The 23,183-nt window shown below is 35.7% G+C and overlaps 1 long non-coding RNA gene across 1 annotated transcript in view; it reads right to left on the reverse strand.

Annotated features, from left to right (window-relative positions):
* Nucleotides 1–446: 446 nt before the first annotated feature.
* LOC129218601 (uncharacterized) overlaps nucleotides 447–23,183 on the reverse strand; it is a 406,807-nt gene continuing 384,070 nt past the window's right edge. The window contains exon 3 of the long non-coding RNA XR_008580346.1: nucleotides 447–556. This is a non-coding gene — a long non-coding RNA (uncharacterized LOC129218601). The remainder of the gene's footprint in view (nucleotides 557–23,183) is intronic.

The raw sequence follows: 23,183 nt of genomic DNA on the forward strand, positions 1-23,183 counted from the left end.
ATTCTTCTTTGATGGAATCAATAATTAACATTTTTCTTTAAATGTGTAGGCGCACCTAAAAGAGTCATTTTGATCTAGGAACCTATTTGCGAAACAATAGTTTTCTTTTTCAGCTAATAAAAGATACAAAATGAAAGAAATCATGTGGTAGTTTCTTAGAAAAACCATGATTTTTAATAGAAACGGCATGTAGTATCAATATGCTATCTCAACTATATCATGGCTTTAAGAATATATCAGCAATTGTTTTGAAATTCACACAGAAATAGTTTCTGAATTCTTCAGTGAAACTTATATATGTTATGAAGCTATGATTAAATTAATTTTAAAAACTCAAGAGAGGTATGGGTTTATTTAATAACCTTGCCCTCGTGTTATAATCATCATGACAATGTTCCTAGGTAAAGCCGCTCATTGTCTACAATCTTGGTGACATTACATTGGGTTTAGTATTTAAATGGCTTGAAACGTTAAAGATGTATTCAGTCCACATTCAAAGTATATTAGTGCATAATATTCATGTACTTAGAAGTAGATTCATTGGTCTTAAAGAATCCTAAAAAAGAAAAAATAAATAAATAAATAATAATAAATAAATAAAAAAACACGCACATTTAAAAATAAAGTCGTCAAAACTTTGTTATGAAACATCAAAGGGGGGGGGGGGTATTTAATTTCCCATGCCCCCTCCAAAAGATTTTTCTGTATCCGCCCCTGATATATATATATATATATATATATATATATATATATATATATATATATATATATATATATATATATATATATATATATATATATATACAGTCGACGCTCGATATAACGACCATCTCCGTCCCAGAGAAAAAGGTCTTTATAAGAGTGGTCGTTATAAGAGATATAAATTTTAAAAATGTACACCGTCATCATGCATGCCCAAGTAAATGCCCAAATGTTTTTTATCATAGGAATTTTTAGAAAAGTAGTGTGCAAAATATTATGACAGAATATTAAACAAGTTTTAAAGTAGAAAATATAGGGAGGAAAATGTTACACACTTTCAGATCTGCTATTACTACTACTACCACAACAATTTCTGAAGATAAAACCAGAAACAGAGGTCTGCCTTTTTAGCAGACGTGATTTTTGCAAAACATTATTTTCCGTTTCAGATATAGGTGATAAATTGTGTTTCTCTTGCTTTCCAAAGAAACATTTAAAAGTCCCCCGAGAACCCCAAATCTTTAAAAAATAGTAGATTCAAACACCAAACTACCAATACATCTGTCAACTCCCTTTTCTTAGGAATCTGGAATTTTCTCGATTTTTCCTCCCATTATTTTTTCTGTGCTAGCTGTGGTGAATGGTAATGTCCCCCCACCCCCTCTTAAAGTTGGATTTGACATTGAAAACTTCAGGCAGATGTCCGTAAACAATAATCAATGTCATTTTAAGCTACAAATTTGTTTTATTGGAAAGAACACAAGAAATAGCGTCCGCTGATTCGGTCGCTGTATTGGATTACACGATACAGAACGGTCGTTATAACGAAAGCAAATTAACATAGAGTTTATAGGAACAAAGTTGGGACTTTTACCACTGGTCGTTATAATGGGACGGTCTTTATAATGTGTGGTCGTTATAATGAGCGTCGACTGTATATATATATATATATATATATATATATATACGTATATCCCCTCTAGCTTTTTTCTTGCGAGTTATTTAAAAAAAAAATTCAAATTCTATAATCAAAAAAAAAAAAAAAAAACATTTTTTAATCAGTCGAAATGCCGCCTCCCTGGCTGCTGCGCCCCTGGCGAGAGCCACTCCTGCTAACCCTCAGTTTTACGCTACCGAAGGAGAGTACCCACTCCTAACCTAACGTCTCAACGTGTAGCCTGAAATTGCATTTTTTAAACTGAAATTTGTCAGAAAAGGATTGCGTAGCAAAGATAGCCTGAAATTAAATCGTTAATATTCCAATTTGGAAAACTTTCCGAGGAAGATCTCCAAATCTTCCTACACCTACACTGTTAAAACTTCAGGATGCATTCGGCACCTTTCAGGGGAGAAACGCTTGTTCACCACCGGCACCCAATACGGAGCCGAAATCGCACCTCTAAATAGGGTGAAAAACAGGCACCTTTAAAAAAAAACAGCCGGAGTGAAAAAAAGGAACCTTCGGAGAGAGAAATGGCACCCTTACTATAGATCCTCCTCCCCCCTCCCCCGTATTGTGTGCATTTACAGTTGTGTATTTTTTTTAGTTTTGTTTTGATTTATGATATTCTACGTTTTGGACATTTTTTACATTGAACTCGGTATTGGAAATGATTAAAACATGTAATTACAGCATTTGATCATATTTCAGAGTTTTCAACATAGTTAAGAAGTGCTCATAGTTTTAATTCATCTGATCGTGCTCTAACTCAGTGTTTCTCAACCTCTTTTGACCCACGGGCGCGGTAAAAGCAAATGAAAAACTTTGCGGACCGGTGAAATCTTTATCGTTTTCTTAAAAATTCATAAAATAAATAACATGAATAATAACTCTGGGGCCGTTAAAAAACGTGTGAAAAAATTCTGGGTTCCGATGTTTTTTTTTTACAAAAAGTAATGTTAAAAATTAATAAAACAATAAATATCTACCCCTTCACTTGGTATCAAAGATCTGTCACAAATACGTTATAATTTAAAAACGAGTAATTATTTAAATAATGTGAGAAATTATACATTTACTAAAACATGACGTATTCCGAAAATGAAGCATAGCTGTACTTATGGATTATTTACATGATGAGTCAAAAATATTCAGGGATATTACAATTACGGAAAAACAAAATCGTTTCATAAACGTTAATCAAGAGTAACAAAATAAAATGCACATAAAGTTTTTCAACAGTTAAATAAAAAACCAAAAGAAATTTCTAACGCTATCGAGGCATTAACCGCTAACAGGAAATGATTCTAACACATGAATGAAAAAGCAAAAAAAAAAAAAAGAGCTAGACTGAGAGAGATTTTTTTTTCGCTAGCTTTCTGTTATAATCTACGAAACACAAGAATCATTTTTATTAAGGTTCTTTTGGTGATTAATAAAAGCTGCTTATCGAGTATTCAAGAAAATAATGACAGATATTTTTAGTAGCGTTTTGAATGATGGAAACTTCACGATAGTAACGGTAAACGGGAACTAGAAGACTAAAAGGTTACTGAAAAGCAATAAATGCACTTTTAAACACTTAACTATGTTTGAAAGCCCTAAAAGCTACAAAGTGATCAAAAGCTGTACTTACTTGTAATTTCGGATAATTAATTCTAGAAAAGTTGTGTTTTAATCCAATAGTGTACTTCATTCAATGTGAAAGACACACAAACGCAATCATCATTTGTCCGCCATATTGAGGTGGTTGAATGTATGTCTAAGGCAAAAAGCGCATGCGCAATGAGTCTTTCTGCGATTGCATGCTGTTTTGGCTCCTCTGCTCTATTTTCTGGCCTGCATTGCACCTTCAGGCACTATGCTTTCAATTTAGAGGGAATATTTTCACTCGTCTGGAACCCCTGGTTTTAACAGTGTAACGTCTCTTAAATTAGCCTAAAACTGAATTTTCCAAACTTCAATTTTGAAAAAACTGTGGACCCCTCAAGCCCTCCCATTTTTTTCCCTATGGTCGACACTGAAAAATTTTTTTTTTCAAAAGCAGAAGAGAGAAGACGAATTACAGTTGTAAGAATTTCAGAGGATGAACCCCCGAATTCCCCCTTTCCAAAGATGGTCTAACTTTGACTAGTTTTGAAAACGTTTTGGGAGGGAATCTCAAATCCCCCCTGACCCCCCCTCCACCTAACAAACAAACCCTCCCGCTACATTTCTAAAACTTCAAAGTCAAAAAACAACCACACTGTTAAAAAATTTTCCTGAAAATAACGGATAAAGTACCGGCAGCAAAGTTGCCGTAAATATTACGTTTCCGTTAAATTATTTTCCGTGAATTAACAGAAGTTCCATTTCTCATTTCTCCGTTTAGTTCTGTTCTTCCATTTATAAATTTTCCGTGATTTAACGAAAATTCCATTTCTCTTCTTTCCGTTGATCTATTTTTCCGTTTTTAAATTTTTCGTTCATTTATTTTTCCGTTTTTAAATTTTCTGTATCTTTACAGAACTTTCGGTTCTTGATTTTTCGTTGCGCTATTTTTTCGTTTCTCATTTTTACATATTTTACTGAAATTTCACTCTCGTTTTTCTATCCTATGTTTAAAATAATATATATTATAAAAATAGTTAACCATTCAAAAACTATTATTTTTTTAATTTGTATTTATTACTTAAATACATTTTAAGTGAAATTTTTGCTTGATAACTTACCTTTCAAGCATCTATCTTGAAATTTGCACCTTCAGATGAATAAAAATAATCGAAAAGTACCAGCAAGGAAATTAGTGGATTTGAATATAACACCAATTTTTGATGCTGATACTGCTCGATATTTTCTTCCACATCTCCTCGTACATATTCTGGCATGGCATGGAAAAGCATACATGAAAAATAGAATATTTTTTTTGCAGAATGAGTCAAATAAAATACCATTAAGAACCGGTTGACTTTATCTTGGAATAATATACGTGATGGAGGGTACCGCATACCAACTTACTGTGTTTAAAAACAGAATCATTGACATACACGTGAAGAATTTTTTGCTCAGATGATGTATCCCCCCCCCCCCCCGGTGATTTCCGCGTTAGAGCAAAAACAGTAACTTTATAATAGTTCTATAAATTCTAAATCAGCTACCATCGGAATTCTATCAAATGCATATTAACAAGAAAAATACATTTGTATATTAACATGTTCAAAGATATTCTACAATACTTACATGTGACCAGCGGTGCTAAGTTTAAGTGTCTCCATTGCGTCTGTATACAAGTAATCCAATAGCCTTTATTTTAAATGGATAACACGAGATTCTAAAACTATTCTCACCGCTAGAACACACAATATGACTAACGAACAGAATTGTTCGAAGTATTGAGCAAAATAATACACCGCAATAATATTCTAATACTGACTCAGTAAAACTCACATCAAATCACCAGGGCGATCAAAACACAGCTGCCTGTCTGAAAATGGCGCAAACATTTTTCCAAACTTACTAAGTCCAAAGGCGTAAAAACAATTTCGACATACGAGTATATTACTTTCCAGGCATGAAATAGCAAGCTATCTATTTTGTCTTCGACATCTGAGTTGTTATTCTAAATAAGCTTTTAATTAAAAAATGTAACAGTGCGATTTAATAAGCACTATCAAAAAGCGATGTTTATCATAACTTGAAGGCTAATCAGGATACTAACAAAGTACAGCACAGCGGCAACCCTAGAAATGGAAAAATTCTGTTTTCGTAACTTCCTTTCGTGATATTTCTGTTTTTGGAAGGAAAAAATACGTTTTGAAGCATTACGGAAATATTCTGTTAAAATCAGTCAGAAAACTACCTGAACTTTCAGGTTTTTTTTAACAGTGCAAAGCCGAGACGACGAATCCCAAGCATGAGTAAAGATAATGCAAAATTACATCTTAAATACTGATATTCAATACAATTTGCAGCGAAAATCATCGAATCCTATTTCTTTCCCTGTCCAACGTCACCAAAGATATTCAAAGTCGAAAATTTTCTTGAAAAACCTCCGAACTTTCCGCATTTCCTTAATGACATAAAATTGTGTTTTTAGAAGTTTTATTTTGGAAAATGTGCCCTGGAAGGGTTTTCGAATGCCAAACATCACCAAGCTTATCTCATAGTAATTTCAGTTTTGAAAAATAATTGGAGAGAAACCTCAAACCTTCATTTGCTAAAACTAGCTATGTTTGATTTCAATTTAGAAAAAATCTCTGGGAAAAAAACAGATCCTTAATTTTTTTCCCTCCAAAGATTGATTTAAACTAAGTAAAAAAAATTCTGGAAGTTCGTTCGATCTGCGATTCCTCCTCCTGTCTCCTCTACCAGCCCTTTTCTGGGGTATTCCACAGGCCGCCTACAATTGGCCTTTTAGTACGTGTAACTTTTGAAATCTATCTTTCGTTCAAAACAATAAATTGCACAAAGAGGAATTTTTCCGTTTTAAATTTTTCACAGGTTTTATAAATTCACTCTAATGCTTTTTTTTTCTCACGTTAGTTGAACGTTGATAGTTATTTAAAGAAAGGTGGGTAAGGGAGGCAGCCTCAAGTCAACATTCCCTAGAGCAGCGGTTCCCAACCTTTTTTCCCTTGCGAACCCCTTTCAAAAGGCGAAAGAAGTTGCCGAACCCCTTATGCAATGTAACAAGTAACAAGAAAAAAAGAGAAAAAGATAAAGTCCGCATGCAATAAAATTCTGGAGAAGTGTTTTAGTTTGATGTTCCTCAATAGTTCATAACAAAAACGAAATCCTAGTACCAAAATATGTACAAACACTTTCTAAGAACAAAAATGATAACTAGTAAATGAATGCAAAACAAATAACAAACCCAGTGATTATTATTTGTTGAGCTTCAGTCAACTTAAAAAAAAAAAAAAAAAAAAAAAAAAAAAAAAAAAACCCTCTAAATGGAATAGTTGTGGAATAAAGAAGTTTGACTCAAATATCTGACAGTTTCAGTAAATTAGGTTCTCACTGTTTTATTTGCTTCTGTATTTATCTCTGTGTGTGCTGTAAATCTCTTTTCACATTGAAAAAAAGGGGATTTAAAGTTTTAAAAGTATTTTTTCTGACACAACAATACATTTATTTGTAACACTAAACAGAAGTCGATTAAAGAATAATTTATAAAAGTATTTTTTAGAAAACTGTCTCAGACTAACTATGTAGTCTGTTTTCGTCCTACCAAAATTACAGCATTTAAATTTATATCTTTTTGAAAATTATTCTACGTCTGTGTGGCTATTTGGTAGGCATAAGGGCCGGATTAGTCATAAAGCAGAAGTAGTAAATGCTACGGACCCCGCGCTTCTGGGGGGTCCCGCGTCATACGAAAAGGAATTTAAGAAAAAACTAAAAAATCCCGTTTAAACTTTTTTTCTTTCTTTTCTTGCTCTTTCCCGCTTTTTTCGGATCCTGCTTTTCTCAGCAAAAATTAATTTCCAGATAAATTTAAAATCACAATTTTTTCCATAAGAACGCAGACTTGTAGCGTATACCGAATAAAAACCATCTTGACCATTACCATTACTGCGCGAAAGGGGGCTTCTTGTGGGCACCTTCGACCCCTCTCCCTCCCCACCACCACCACCAACATCATTAAAGTTCGTCTAAAATTTTATTTAGTAACCACAAATGGCATATAATCGCGTTTTTGACTTGAGTTTCGAAAATTTTTCGAATAAAGGCCCCCGAGCTTTTTTTCCCACAAATATTATCAAAGGAAGTCAAAAATTGTGTTTTTTAAAATGTAATATCAAAAGTACCTAAAGGCCTAAAGTGTAGCCTATAAGGTCCCCACTTTGTTCAGGTTCGCTAAATCCCCGCATGATCTTTAAAAAAAATAAAAGGGCTTGAAAAAATAAGTTTAGTTTTCAAGTGCTTGAAAACCTTGAATTTTTTGAAAAGTGTAGTTATAAACCATTAATTTAAAAATTTGTAACTAATGCCAAGTTGAGGGTGATACCAAAATGTACCAAATTCAGTTCCTTGATAAATCCTGCGTAAAATAGCAAAAAATACGGTTCTCGCATTTCTGTATTCATTGCTCGAGATGAATGTCTGTGACTCACCATAAACACTATTTATATGATGCTATTTATTATTTAATACCGAGTGCAATATTTTGAAAAATCTTTTGTTATTGCCTGATTTTATCTTAATTCTTCTGCATACTGTTAATCTGTTTAGAAATAGAAATAAAAGTACATTACCCCTCCCCCTTTTTTTCCCACTGCTTGTGATTGAAAAAAAGTTTTGTTATGAGAAATCTATGTTTTTTTTTTAAACATAAAACAGGTGCTTCTTACAAAGTTAGAACAATACAGTAAAATTATGCAATCAAATATTAAAATGTCAGACTGAAAAGTGCAAATTATACATAAATGGCTTAAATAATTTTAACTGTTTTAGATTACTTGAAAATAATTAAATTAGTCTTTGAAACTTCTTGAAAAATTCCTCAATTTTATTTATTAAAATTGTCTAAGTTTCTACACTAATTCTTTTAAAGCATTTTATGCAATTTTTACTACTGATCATTTTACATTTCATTCAGTGTTGTGTTTGTCAATGGGTTGAGGAGGTGATCAAAACTTAACTGCTATAGGGTCATTCCATAGTGACTAACGTAACATTCGCAGATGATTTTCAAACTCTTTTTACTCACACCGGGAGTAAAAATGAATGTGTTTTCGTTTAATATACAGATTTAAAATGTACAAGGTGACTATTTTTCATTTCTACCAAGAATTTGAAGCAAAATAAGCGCTGGCAGGTGTTTTTTCACCAAAAAAGGCATCGTGACTAACGTAACATTTTTGCAACCCTGAGAAACAATGCTTATGTTACGAGGCAAATTTTTCTGAAACTTGTGCAGACATTTAAAATTGGCCGATATATTTGTATGAGGTAAACAATCTATTTTTTAAATCGTACTACAGATTTGTTACAGACGAATCTTTTTTGGCCCTAAATGGTACTTTTCCGAAAAACTGTGTGTGACTAACGTAACGTGACTAACGTAACCATCGAATAACAAGCAATGAATGCATATAAAAAACTTTTTATAATTAATTTCTTGCTCTTATATTACTTTTACACTTTTTAGGAACCTTCTTTGTGTTGTATTATGGTTCTTTCTTTACTTTTTTTCTATATTAGTGTAAAAAGTAGAATGGAAGGATTCAGTTCAATTAACTCAATTTGAATGTGCGAAAAAAAATATACAAATAAAAAAACCTGCTTTTACAAACTGAAAAACATCATTCTTGGACTAATTAAATCCTAAATATCTATCTTTTAAAAAATTAACTTTTTGCAAGTTGGTAGTTTCACTGAATTCTAGTTTTCTGCTGATATACTAGTTATCGTTATAAGAAACTCCGTAGTACTTTTCAACGGCATATTATTTTTTAAGGTTTACTGTTTCATCGAACGAATAGTGTTGTGCATCCTTTTGAATTAAAATGTAATATTGAGAAAAAAATATTTGAACGTTTTTGCAGAATGCATTTTAATTCCAGAATCACCGCAAATGTTTGAATTTCTAAATTCAAATCATTCTTATATTTCCTGCAATATATGGCAGCAGCGCTTATCGTCACTGTATCATGTAACATCTTCAAAAGTTTTCCGACGAGCAGCCGTTACTTCATTTTAATAATAAGTGGAGATGTATTTTCTAAAAAATAGAGACGTTCTCCTTTGTTAAGACTGTATTTCTATTATCTTAATTCTTAAGCTTGGATTCTTGTGTTGAATGCACATTCAACAGAGTACTCATTTTGCTTTACTCACTTTTTTTTCTTTTTTAATAATTCTTTAAATTGGAAGTATCTTTATAAAGACCTTTAAAAAAGTATTTTTCTAAGCAAACAGAAGGTCTACAATGTAATATTACTGGTATTTTTCACCCTTTATATTTTGAATCAATATAGAATGACTACATATTCAAAATTGTCATGAAAATTTACATTAAATTGAATAAGTTTTAAATATTAGCAGTCATTTTTAAAATGTTACGTTAGTCACATGCAAACTGTTACGTTAGTCACAGCTCAAATGTTACGTTAGTCACACTAATTATTTTATATCTACTGATACTAAAATAAATAGTTTGCACTTTTTAAGTAGATATGACACAGATGTAAGAAAATAAAAAGTGCTGTTTGGTTCAATCATCTGGTTTAGTTTTTAAGCAGAAATTAGTACATTTTCGTGACTAACGTAACGTAAATATTTTCATTGAAATAACCAATCTAATTAAAAGACTTATCTTATAATGTATGCAAAAAGAGCAGTCAATTTTATTGGGCCAACATCTATTCATTTAGAATAAACATAGTTCTTTTAAAAATTTGCAAAATTTTTTGCATTACACTAGAAAACGTTGACGCATGTTTTTTGCACATGCTAAGCCTTTTCTACAACCTCGCACGTTTAGAGCCAGAAGAAAAACACCGAATAAAATTTTTGCAAACTGTTATTGGATTTATGTACTAGAAAGTATGCTGAATGAAATGATAGGTCACAATTAAGGCTTTGTGGAAAAAAAATTTCGGAGGTTGAGGTTGACATTTCTATGGAATGACCCTATAACAAACAGCCGTTGTGAGCAAGGTGCGATACAAAAGTGACACGATTTCTTTTTTCATTTGTCTCTCTTGTCCCCTATCGATTATCGACAATTTGACAAACCATAAACATTTTTTTTAATAATCTTAATTTGAAAAAGAATTTATACCTTTTAAAAGGTTTTTGTTTGCCTAATATTTGTAACACTAATAACTCTTATAAGGCCTCAAAATGCATAATATTGCATCTATTTCTCCCAAAATTTCCCAGGGGGGGGGGGGGAACCCCCAGACCCCTTGATATTGACAATAGTCAATACCTCACTTAAAGGGGGTTTATGAATCACTTGCCTGATAACCATTCCCCTCCAGGATCACTAAAAAAAGAGAGAGAGAGAAGAATACACGCTGGAGAAAACTTAAAAATCGAGCAAAAACATTTATCACTATATCAAGAAGTGTTAGGAGGCGGTCCATGACAGTGACAGAGAAGGCGATCCATGAGCTATGGAATAGCAGCAATGTTATATGTATTGCAAAAAAAAAAAAAAAAAAGAAACTCAGTTTCGTTTTTAATCTTAATTATTTGTGAATGTAACTTGAATAAATATAAAGTTCTGAAAGAGGGAAGTTTCTTAACGAATGATCTGCGATATGACTCGTATGCACTGTGCGATATTTTCAAGATTTGTTTAAAACATATTTTTTGAACATGGGGCTCATAAGAGTGAATCCGATACTCAAGTTTTACACCGAAGAATTAAAAAGTGAAAGAATTGTAAAACAAACCCCTAAAAAAGAGACATTTTTCATGATGGCTTGAATATTTTGAAGGGAATGCCTATACGAGACTCTTACCTTGCTCCAAATACGTATGCTTTTGAACGTTGCACCTCTCTAAATACTCATAGGAATGTTAATGGTTATTATAATACTCCTTTCCTGTCCAAATAAAAATTATGGCCATGAAAATGTCGGAAATTGAAAGAAAATGGGGATTGAGGTGGGACGTTGAAGCTAAGCCCCCTTCCAAAATGTTACCCTTTTCCAACCTACAATAGTCTAATACCGTACGGAGCTCTAGATTGCGTAGAATGCAAGAATAAAGAAAATGTAAAAATGTTTTATACATGCGTGTGTTACTTTAAAATAATATATGTGTATGTAGTTTTAATACGTTTTTCCAATTTCAACAAAATCTGCTAATTCTCTCACAATGTCTTTTAGCAAAAATTCTTGCATTAAAAATGCTTTTTTCCCATCGTTCAAAAATGGTAGAAAACAGTAAAGAAAAACTCATAACGAAACTTAAATTTCTTTTTGTTTCAAATCGAAATTTCTAGCGGCAGCGGAAGTTCTGTCTTTCTAAACTCAACGTACCGATTCTGAAAGTGTCCTGTCTCATAGCAAAGCAGGGGGTCTTCCTAAGACCCTGTGGGGTGACCGCGTGTGTAGTAAAATAGTAAACAAGTCAAGCAACAAGGGGAACCTCAACGCCTGAAGGTTGTCCATTATTGGGATGTCAGCTAATAAATAACATGTGAGGGGTCCTAGATACAGTTACAATTCCTTCTCTGATTGGATGCTCGTCTGTCAATCATCCTGGGCTTAATCCGGCACTGGTAGGCATGTACTGCGTACATTAATCGTGAAAGTGCTAAAGCATTTTCTTGCTCTTAAAAAGGGCAGAATAAAACGCGTAGTTATTTTTTATTTCATTTTATTTTTGAAAAATAAACGCCTTTTATTAACTCGAAATGCTCGTTTGTTATAAGAAACTCTTTCTGAACAAATTTCATGAGTACCTTTTATACATACAGCGTAAATCAAGTTGCATAGTTTTATTCCGTTGATTTTTTTTTACTGTGTACACTTCACACTGTAAAAAGCTCCACCCAGGAAATTTTTCATAAGTAAAAATATGTCCACACACTTCTTGTATTTTTGGGTGTTACTAACCATTCCTTCTCTATTTCATCATTGAAAGCTTGAAGTAAGGGCCGTGGTGGCCTGATCGGTAAGGCATTGGACTTGGGGCCGGAGGGTCTCGGGTTCGATCCTCGCTGGTCGAAGATCCACCGTCGTCATTAATGGTGACTGGGCGACGTTAAAAATTCTCGTGGTCACAATGTCCTCGTAGGGAAACGATACCTATGGGGATGCCAGACCAGAAAGTTATTCGGCTCCTGGCCTAATTCTAAATTCTCGAACTGTCCATAGAAGGCACCACTATCTATTGTGTTGTCTTCTGAAGGCAAGGCGCCTGGCACGCAGTCCTTCATTGTTTGAGGGCCAGAAGGTCCCTTTGATAGTTGAAAAGCTAGAAACAAATTGTGGTCTAGGTATTGTGAAAAGTATTGCAACAAACAGGAACAGCAGTACGACTGCACTTCCGCGCATTTTCGATTCTCCATAAGAGATGCACGATAGCTTAGCTCCTCGTCGCATTCAAATGGTGAAGCAGGCAACGGCGGAACCCGCTCCTGGTTTTGATAGGGGTCATCATTAAGAAAGGAAGAAGTGAACGTATAATTTTGGGTTCAAAAAGGAGTCTGAGGAAAATTTTTCTTAATATAGGTCTCCAAAATACACCTTTCGGCTATATTTGATTGCTTGCTTAATTCGGGGGGGGGGGGGGGGGAGTTATGTCTCCCCTTTTGGATAGACGCCTAACAGCAGGTGTTTGCATATGCTACACGTAATGTTTCTATGAAGTTAAATCGAATTTTGTTTTTGTCTTGGAGGATATGCGTAACACGAGAGAATGCCAGGCCGACGTCAACGAAAGCACTTCCAGCAGATAGACGATTTCACGAGGGGTATGGTGATCGGACTGAGAAGGGGAGGTTGGTCCGTATGTCAAATCGCAGCTAATACCCACATGGATGCGAGCACGGTGCATCGGCTGTGCCGAAGTTGGTTGGAACAACGAAATGAGGGGTGCAGGGGCAGCCAGAGTGACGTCAGAGCGCGTGGATCGACGCATCCACCGACAAGCTGTAGCAGACCCACAAGTCACTTGTTCCTCGATTCTGCAGCAGGTGCAAGATACCCCTGTTCCCGTGTCAACCTGAACCATTTCCCGTCGTTTGGTCGCACGTGGTCTGCAATGGTTTAGTATGGTGCCGGGCTAGAGCAACGTGGATGACAGAATAGCGAAATGTCGTGTTCTCAGATGAATCTCGCTTCTATTTATCCAGTGATAGTCGCCGCATACGTGTGTGGTGTCGACGTGGAGACAGATCTAATCCGGCAGTAACCTTGGAACGTCCCACCGCACGACAACGTGGCATAATGGTTTGGGGCGCAATTGCGTACAATTCCATATCACCTCTAGTTCATATTCAGAGCACTATGACGGCCCAACGATACTTGGATAACGTGCTGTGGCGGGTGATAATCCCTTACCTTCAAGGGCTACCTAATGCAATTTTTCAGCAGGATAATGCCCGACCACATATTGCTCGCATCTGCCAGCATGCTCTCCACGGCACACAGATGCTTCTCTGGCTACCATACTCTCCTGACCTGTCACCAATCGAACATGCGTGGGATGTGATTGGACGCCGTTTGCAGACTTTGTCCCCGCCTCGTTCAGAAGAAGAACTGTGGCAAATGGTTGAAAGGGAATGGAGAGCCAATCCTCTGGTCACCATCCGACCCTTGTTGTCTCTATGCCTAGACGTGTTTCTTCGCGTATCGCTGTCCGCGGTGGTCCTACATCCTACTGAGCCGACGCCTTTCTCGCTCTGTATTCTGCCTATCATTTTGAAATGAAGATCATTTATTATTCCTAGCTGTCTCTGTCCTTTTTCCAAATTTCATTACTTTTTGACCAATCCTTCTTGGTGTTGGATTTTCAATGTCGAGCAGTGTATTTTCATCTTCAAGTGAAGACATAGTATTCAGTGGATTGAACGACACGACGCTGTAACAGCCTTCATTGAATTAATATCCCCACTTCTCAATGCTCTGGAAGAGATATCTTCTGAGTGGAATGATCCCAAAGTGTCAACGGAAGCGCAAATGCTTTCTACATGTATTTCTAAGTGCTGTTTCTTGACAAGTTTATCTGTTTTAGATGCAGTATTTACTTTTACTCTGCCTCTCAGCAAATATCTGCAAACAATAAATTTTGACTTAATAGATGCGCTTGTTGCTGTGAGAAATGTCCAAGACTCATTGCAAAAAATGAGAGACAACTCTAGTGAAAACTTTCTGAAAATTTTCAAAAAAGTTGAAGAAATATGCAATTCCTTTGATATTCATATTTCTAAACCTCGCATTGCTAGTAAACAAACAATGAGGAGCAATACTCCTGCAGACACTGTAGAAAACTACTTTAAAAGAACAATTTTTGTGCCATTTTTGGACGAATTTTTCAATGCGTTGGACGAGAAATTTGTAGAGCACACCAAAATATTGCAGCCATTTCAGTTATGAATAAGGGTTGAAGACACAAATGAAGAACAAGTCATAGAAGAAATGAAAACTTTAGCTGAATTTTATGAACTAGAAGAAAACATTACAGGAGAATTTGTTTTGTGGCGCCAATTTTTAACAACTTGCAAGGAAAAACCTCTAAATGCCATCGAGGCTCTTGGAATTTGCAACAAAACTCTTTTCCCAGGCATACATCTCCTGTTAACTATAATGGCGACTCTTCCAGTAACGTCTAGCAGCAATGAACGTTCGTTTTCGACATTAAAGATTTTGAAATCATATTTGCAAAATTATATTTCCGAAGAAAGGTTAAACGGGTTAGCACTGATGTACATCCACAAAGACATCGATATATCTGAAGAGCGAGATCATTCAAGACCTCTTGAATGATCTCGCTAAAAAACCCCGAAAAATGAACATAAGATTAAAGTGAAGGTAAATATAATTAAAAAAATCTTGTTTGTGCTTTTATTTTTCATTCCTCCCCTTTTCTTCGTCTTAAACCCATCGTTACAGCAATATTAATTACTTATTATTTTAAGCAAATGAATAATTACTAAGCAATTTCAGTTAATTGATTAAATATATTGAATAACAATTTTTTACATAAAAAATGAATGGAAAATAATGCAAGAATTTTCGATTTTGAAACCCCCCCCCCAGAACTTTTTTCTGGCTGCGCCACTGCTTGGGTTGCTACTTTCTCCAGCTTGTTAGACATATCATCGTCGCTTTCCTGGTTTTCCGTTTCTGTTACGTGTTTTGATGCTATTCGATCAACAATTACTGCTTCGTAATCTTCATTTTCATCAGAGCATTGAAGTTCGCTGTCGATGTTTAAAAACTCTTCGCAATTTTCGACATGTTGAAGTCCCAAATTTTCTGCAATGTTTTCACATTCAATGTCGACGCTCATCCCCAAACTCTTAAAACCACAGTGAGAAAAACAGTTTTGAATGGTCTTAGGCTTCACTTTTATCCAGCTATCAGCCACAAATGTGATAATTTGTAGAATGTTGACCTTAGTAAGTACAGACTTCTCTGGCTGTTGACGATGAGCTCAGCAAACCGTCTTCAATAGCTTAAAGGATGTGATAAACTAATTTTGCACGATAGAAGGTCTTCAAATTTTTAATGATTCCCATGTCCATAGGCTGAAGTAAAGCTGTGGTCTTAGGAGGAAGAAATTCTAGTTCGATGTTCTTCAAGCAATCCAAATGGGAATGTGCTGAACAGTTGTCATGAAGGAGTAACACTTTTCTCGACTGGCGTTGCAAATCTCTGACCCAATCTTTCAGCCATTCTTGAAAAAGGGCAGATGTCATCCATGCATTTCTGTTTTTGCCTGATATACAACGGGCAAACTGTCAATTCTGATTCCCTTAAAGCAGCGAGGATTGGAGCTTTTTCCTATAACCAACAGCTTCTTCTTGTCCGTTCCTGACATGTTTGAACAGCACAAGATAGTTACGCGATCCATTGCTGTTATAGACCCAGATAGTGCTACATATTTGTAAGTAAAGGAGCCATCCGGTGATGCACGATTATACAGCCCAGTTTCGTCGGCATTGTAGAGGTCATTTGCTGAAAATTTTTCAAGAAGCTCGGGGAGTTTTGTAGATTTCCATTCTTCAGCTCCAACACTGTCAGCACTTTCTTTCTCACCATGTGCTCTCTTCAATTTTATGTCACGTCTAACTTTCCATCGAGATAGCCAACCGAAAGCATTGTGACCCAGCTTTTTGGCGAGTTCTTCTGCTTTGCACTTTAACATTGGGCCACTTACTCGCACACCGCGTCCGCTAACAACGGCAAACCATTTTCATTAAGGGCTTCTTCGATATCTGGATCCTTGCCTTCACGCTTCCGTTTTTGAGAAGATCCTCGTCGTTCTTCACGTGATTTTCGCCAACTGACGCTGGCTACTATTTGGCGGATTTTTTTCTGATCTGATATAAGAAATCAATTTTCTCAGCCAATGTTAAATCCCTACGTGACACTTTCACTACGTAAACAAACCTTTTTCTCCCCTTTAACAACGTGTTGAGAAAGATACGGTTTCAGTTACGTAATTTTCGATCGATATCAATTCAAGTCAGTAAACAGAAGGAAATAAAAAGACCTGTGACCCTAATCCCTCAATCAACTCTAATTTGAATTCTGAAACTTTGAATTCAAATTATGTTTTTCGCAATCACGAAATGCGACAAGACCCTACTCATTAGAGTTATTCTTTCTAGAAACGGCCCTCCCCCCTCCCAAGCATGTCCCTCCTCCTGGGTGGTTACGTGCGTATAGTTGAGTGTGTGTGTGTAGGCTTACGTGTGTGCACGTAGGCGTGTGTGTGGTGTAGGTTTACGTGTGTGCACGTAGGCGTGTGTGTGTGTGTGTGTAGGTTTACGTGTGTGCACGTAGACGTGTGTGTGTGTGTGTAGGTTTACGTGTGTGCACGCGTTGTATGTGTGTGAAGGTGCGCGCGTGTGTGAGTGTTTATGTGTATGAGCATGTGTGTGTAGGACATGGACGCCACCACCCAGCAGAAGTTTATTCCAGGGGACAGTGGCTCAAGACCAGAGGAGCTGCGCCGGCCGGTGGGCGGTGGTGCTGCAGAGGCCCCTGGTCCAAGCTGAAAAGGGAACCATAACATCAAGGACTGTCAAGTGAGAACAATAAGCAATCGTGATTGCTCAAAAACAAAAGTGAAAAATTCTAAACAGTACTTAACAGTTACTAAAAATTCCAAAATAATAAAATTTCATGTTTTACAATTATAGAATTATAGCATTTCATTGAAATAATTTTCTTTATTATACGTGTTAACTAAAATGAAAAAATGAAAAATTTTACTGAACTTTGACCTTTGCTGAAATAGTGCCGCCATCTGGCTGAAATTTGATAAAACAAATCTATTTGATAAATCGCTGGACTTTATTGAAATTTACAAGAACTATTAATTTTAATGAAATATTTACTAAGTTTGCTGACCAAATTCGCTCTAAACGCACAATTTCTAGACTTTTCTCTCATTTCTTCTCATGTTTTTTGGTCCGATTAAGCGGATTTTTTGTCCCAATAAGCGAATTATTTTAGGCTTATGTAATGATAAATGATTTGGTTCTTTAGTATTAGGTCCGAATAAGCGGCTGATCCTATTAACCGGTGGTCCCATTAAGCGGATTCTTCTGTTTCTATTTTTTTCTAATATATTTTTACGTTTTTCCCCCTTAAAAATTTATGTATTCATTGTTCTGTATATTTTTCAGAACTCATGTCTGGTTTTCATTTTTTACATTTTTAAAATTCTACCAAGAATAAAATTATCACGAAATTTCTACAAGTTTACTAAAAAAAATTAACTTTTGAAGTTAGTGAACAAAACACTGTTAGCCTAGTTTAAGAGTGTTATTTTTTCATATGAGTTCTATTTTTAAGGCGTATTAGGATTTTAATTATTAACTGTGGTCGCCCTGTGCTCGCTATCGGTCACCAGTCCCCGGAAACTGCAAGCAGTTTCATTCATCGCAATCAATGCATTATTGATGCTTTAAATGTAATTACATTAAAAATATTGCTTACCGTTAATAAAAAAAAAAAAAAAAAAACAACTAATTCCACTTGCACCTGTGCTACAACCTTGCTCACAGCTCTTGTTCATCAGTTCACAATAGGGAGGGCAATGTGATACTTTTTGCAATGAGCCAAGGTTTGGTTTCCACGCACGGAGATAGGGCAATGGACCCCCTTTTCTCCACTCAGGGCTTGTTTACTGATCAGGAAAATTAGACAGCGGTCCCTGCTATTTGAGGCCCTCAAATGGCTGAAACTGTTTTAGCAAATGGAAAAAAACTGATGTTTGGCTACAGGGAGGCCAAGAAAATTGTTAGAATTAGGGTCGACGATATCTTAATTGGGAGCCCTTGGTCAAAAGGTTCTGGGGCTCTAGGGGGTCCCAGAAACAATATAAGCATTTGAAACTAAGTTTGATTTACGGGAAAAATTTAATAAAATTGAAATAAAAGCTCAAAAATTTTCAGGCCCTTCCAAGTCCCCCTCCGCCTTCCCCAATTCAGATCCACCTAAAAACTTCTCTTGGCTGTCTTTTTCCGGACTCTGGTACGGCCAAGACTTTTTCCTTTTCTTTCAGGGATTTTCCCTTCTCTCCATGGCAGGTGGCCTAGGGAATGCAATATCATGGAGCCAAGGTTTGATTTTCGCGCATGTGTAAGTTGGGCCGTCGGCCCTCTTCTTTCTTCTTAGGACCGTTTACTGAATAGGCCGTCCACTAGGCCGTAGCAAAGCCCCTGCTATTTGGGAGCCCCGATTGGCTAACACTATTCTAGCAAATGGAAAAAATTGTGACAAATTAAAATTGTAAAATTGTTGTTTGGAAAAAATTGTTTGACTAAAGAGGGCCACAAAAAAGTATTTGGCCTAGGGCCCTAATATCGTAATCGGGGCCCTTGGTCAATAGGTTTTGGGGCTCTAGGGGCCCATACTAGCATTTAAAACCATGTTTGATTTTTGGAAAATGTTAACAACATTGAATGTAAACAAAACTCAACAATTTTCGAGCCCCTTCTGACTCCCCCTCCCCTGCGGTGCGGGGTCTTGCGGTACGTAGTTACGCAACTGAGTCACGTAGTTTATCGTTAGCCAACATTTAATGATATGGATGCCGTCGCACCACAATGATGGATCTACTCCTTTTTTGGCCCAACTTGTCTAACGTATAAATATTTTTTCCTATTCAATTTTAAATCCCTCTTGGGACGGCCTTATGTTGTGGGGGCCCTCCCCTTTGCCACATTTGAGATACGTAAGTAAATCTGCCACTGTCAGTCCTTTAGCAGCTAAAACAAAGGGACATGGTCTCCATGACCTTCGAAAAATGCATAACAAAACCTTTTGGTAGGGGCCCCATAGTTGTAGTGTGTGCCCCGGATCCCACATGTCTGAATCGGTTCCAGTTTGACAGCAGTAAAATATGAGATAGATAAAGAAAAAAAAAGAAAGGGAGCCCCATTTTTTTCACTTTTTCTTTTCTTTCTTTTCTTTTTTTTTTTTTTTTTGTCGAAATGAGAACTTTTTACTTACATATTTTTAACTTTAAGATTTCTCCGGGGCCATCAGAACCTCGCGGCCCCTAGGAAACTACCTACTTTGCCTATTTAGTAATCCGGCCCTGTCTGCTGGTGGATATGGGCTACTAATTCTTTATTTGGTATTACTGCATCCTAATCACCACTTTTTTTTTTTTTGTGGATATGCCTCGTGTATTACCAATTCTAGAAAATCCCCAGTCATAATACGACGGGTGTAAATTTCATGACCATTTCCATTCTATTCCATTTGTAGAAACAAGAAACCCAACTAGTAGGTACTTATCACAATTCATGATTGCAAAAAACATAATTTTAATTCAAGACGTCGAAATTCAAATGCGAATACTGGATTCTTTCAACTCTTGAAGAATTCTTCTGAATTCTTTTTCGAGGGGGGGGGGAGGGTTATTTCTAAGCATTTCTGGGAAACGAAAACAACCATTAAAATTTGTGAGTCTAATTATTATTCGGTTTCAACTAGATCTAAGCGCAATGTATTAACTAGACCAAAACAACGCCATTACGTTAACTCAGAAACGGGAGAAAAAGATCAGCGAATGTCAGAAACTTATGTTAGGAAAAATCATGTCTTCTATTCAAGGAACACAAATCTTGGTTTAATATGATATAATTACTTAAACACCCTACGCGATAGTTGAAGGCAAACCATAAAATTTACTTTTGTGCGCAAGAAAACATTTTTGTATGGAAAACTCGCAAACAAAAAAAAAGATAGCTGTCGGATAGTCATAACTCGGTGCAGGAAAAATTCAGCATCGTAAAAAAGAATGATACGTAGGAACATTGCGTCAAAAAGAAGTACTTTTTCGACTCTTGAAACAATTTGTTTTTAAACTTATGACTAAAAAGTTAGTTAGCAAGATTCTGAACACTGTTACAAGACAACACTGTGCACTACTGAATTGGATTGAAATGTACGAGGCAGAAGAACAGTTCTCGCGGCAATTTTCCAAGGTCAACCGAACCCCCCGGTTTTTGCATGTATAAAAATGCCTTTAATTTTGTTTAACACCCCAATTTCTTAATGACATGCACGACCTTGAACAAAGAAGCAGGAACCCTTCGATCAGAAAAAGTGCTGGGCTACGAAAGAGCGCAAAATATGCTGCTTGTTTGATGAAGCATTCCGGAGGAAATAAACAAATGTATTTTGAAACTTCAAACCTTGCACATACGAAAAAAACATACATTTTTTTAATGTCACAATTTTCTTTTCTGGAAAAATCCAAAGAAAGACACCTAAAGCCTGGGGCCCCTTTAGAAGATGAGAGCCCCCTATTGGGAGCAATCAGCTAGCGACTAACTGTCAATTTCCATGAGGTATGAGGTTTGAGCATTTTCTACTCAAAATTATGACTTTCTATGGTAAATCCTCAAAACAAAAAATTTGGGTTTTGAGGATGTGACAGCTCGCGACTCCGAGGCTCCCTGTTTGCTGGAGGCCCCAGCTAGCGCCTCATGCGCCCCTATGCGGTGATCCGCCACACCACCGTCATTTATTGTAAAATCTGTACAGGAGCTTTTCATTTAACGAAAGAAAACGTTTGGCGTATTATAGCTATGTTATTGCTAGCGTAATTTAAAATTGTTATTTATGTAACTATAAAAATGTTTTTTCAAAAAATTTGATCCGGACGAACGAGGGACGGATAAACGATATTGTACTGCAATTTCAAAAACATATTGCATTTCATATACCCTCAATGAACATAATTTCTGAAAAGGTTCCCCTCCCAAATCCAGTCTGGATCCGAATAGGGAAATTGTGAATGAAATTGACTACTTTTTACCTATAACTTTTTTCTAATGAACAAATATCGTCAACGTACTGGGACATAACTTGAACCATTCTCTATCCATTAAAAAAAAGAATCATCAAAATCGGTTCTAGGTAAGACGCTGTGAGTGGACAAAAAAAAAAAAAAAAAAAAAAAAAAAAAAAAAAAAAAAGCATGAAATTGACTGTTTCTTACTCATAACTTTTTTTTTTCTTCTAATGAACAAATATCGTCAAACAAAGTAATGGGACCTAAGTTGAACCATCCTCTATGGCCTTATCCATTAAAAAAAGAATCATCGAAGCTCCAATATGTTTAGATGAGTCTTTTCTTTTTCTTAAAATTAAGTTATCCGGTACTCCGGTTGAGCTACCAATGTATTTGTTGTTACTTTTTTTTTTTTTTTTTTTGTTATACATGTTCTATTGGTAATACTATATGTACATATACTGTGCTGTAGCTGGAAAAATTTAATAACTTAATATTTTGACAAGCGGAAAAGAAACGTGCGATTTTCAACATCAATTCCATCCTTAACAATTTAGTAACTGAAAAATATCTTACAAATTGAACTATAATTGCTTTTGCATCTAAACCTGAATAAAGTTCTTCTGGTTAATTTTTCACAGGCATATTTTCTTGCTTTTAGATAATTTCAGTTATCTTTCCTTCAAAGAACACAATCGGTTCTGCTTAATAAGACCCCCCTCCCCCACATTGGGACAGGATCATTTTGATCTTAATAACTGGTTATTCCGATGAAGCGTACAGGACCTTTGTAGCTTGACCGAACATGCTATACACAAAACATTTAAATGTAATTATGATTATTGTGAGCCCTACATGTATGGTGAGCATACAAAGAAAAAAGTTGTTTACAGAAAAATTTCAATTAAAATTAAATTGAAACGCAGGGAAGGATCTTTTTGCACGCGTTTAACAAACGTGTTCAAACCGATACAGTAATAGTTACGTTTGTGCTTTAACATAACGTTATAATTAACATACAATGAAGAAAAAATGCTGTTGACGAAATATTTTCAGTTAAAAATAAATTTGAAAAAGGTAAAGAATTTTTTGCACTAGTTCAATAAAATGTTATAAATTATTTTCAAATAAAAAAAGAACCGCCGTCAAAAAACAAAGAGGAACTAAAATGTAAAAAAAATAATTGGTCATACTTACATACGATTTCCTACCCAAACATATAAATCAAATTTATTTTACAATTCCTGTACAAAAATCAACTAAACTAAACACCCAATTATAAAATAAAAACCGATTCTAATTACTATACGATGAATTATTTTAATACCTAACTAATTATATACACTGTTAAAACTACAGGTTGCGATTGGCACCTTTCAAGGGTGAAAAGCTTGTTCACCAGCGACACCCTATACGGTGCCGAAATCTCACCTTTAAAATGGGTGAAAAACTGGCACCCTTAACCCCAGAGTGCACAGTAGGTGAAAAGATGGCATACTAGGAGTGAGAAATGGCACCCTCACTTTTCCCTATTGCAGGTTTTAATATTCAGTTCTTGCGGAAAGGGCGCTACCCCTCCCCCAATGTAAAATAGGTAGCCCCTCATGTGGTA

This window comes from Uloborus diversus, chromosome 3 (genome assembly GCF_026930045.1).
Source record: "Uloborus diversus isolate 005 chromosome 3, Udiv.v.3.1, whole genome shotgun sequence".
NCBI classification, from domain to species: domain Eukaryota; kingdom Metazoa; phylum Arthropoda; class Arachnida; order Araneae; family Uloboridae; genus Uloborus; species Uloborus diversus.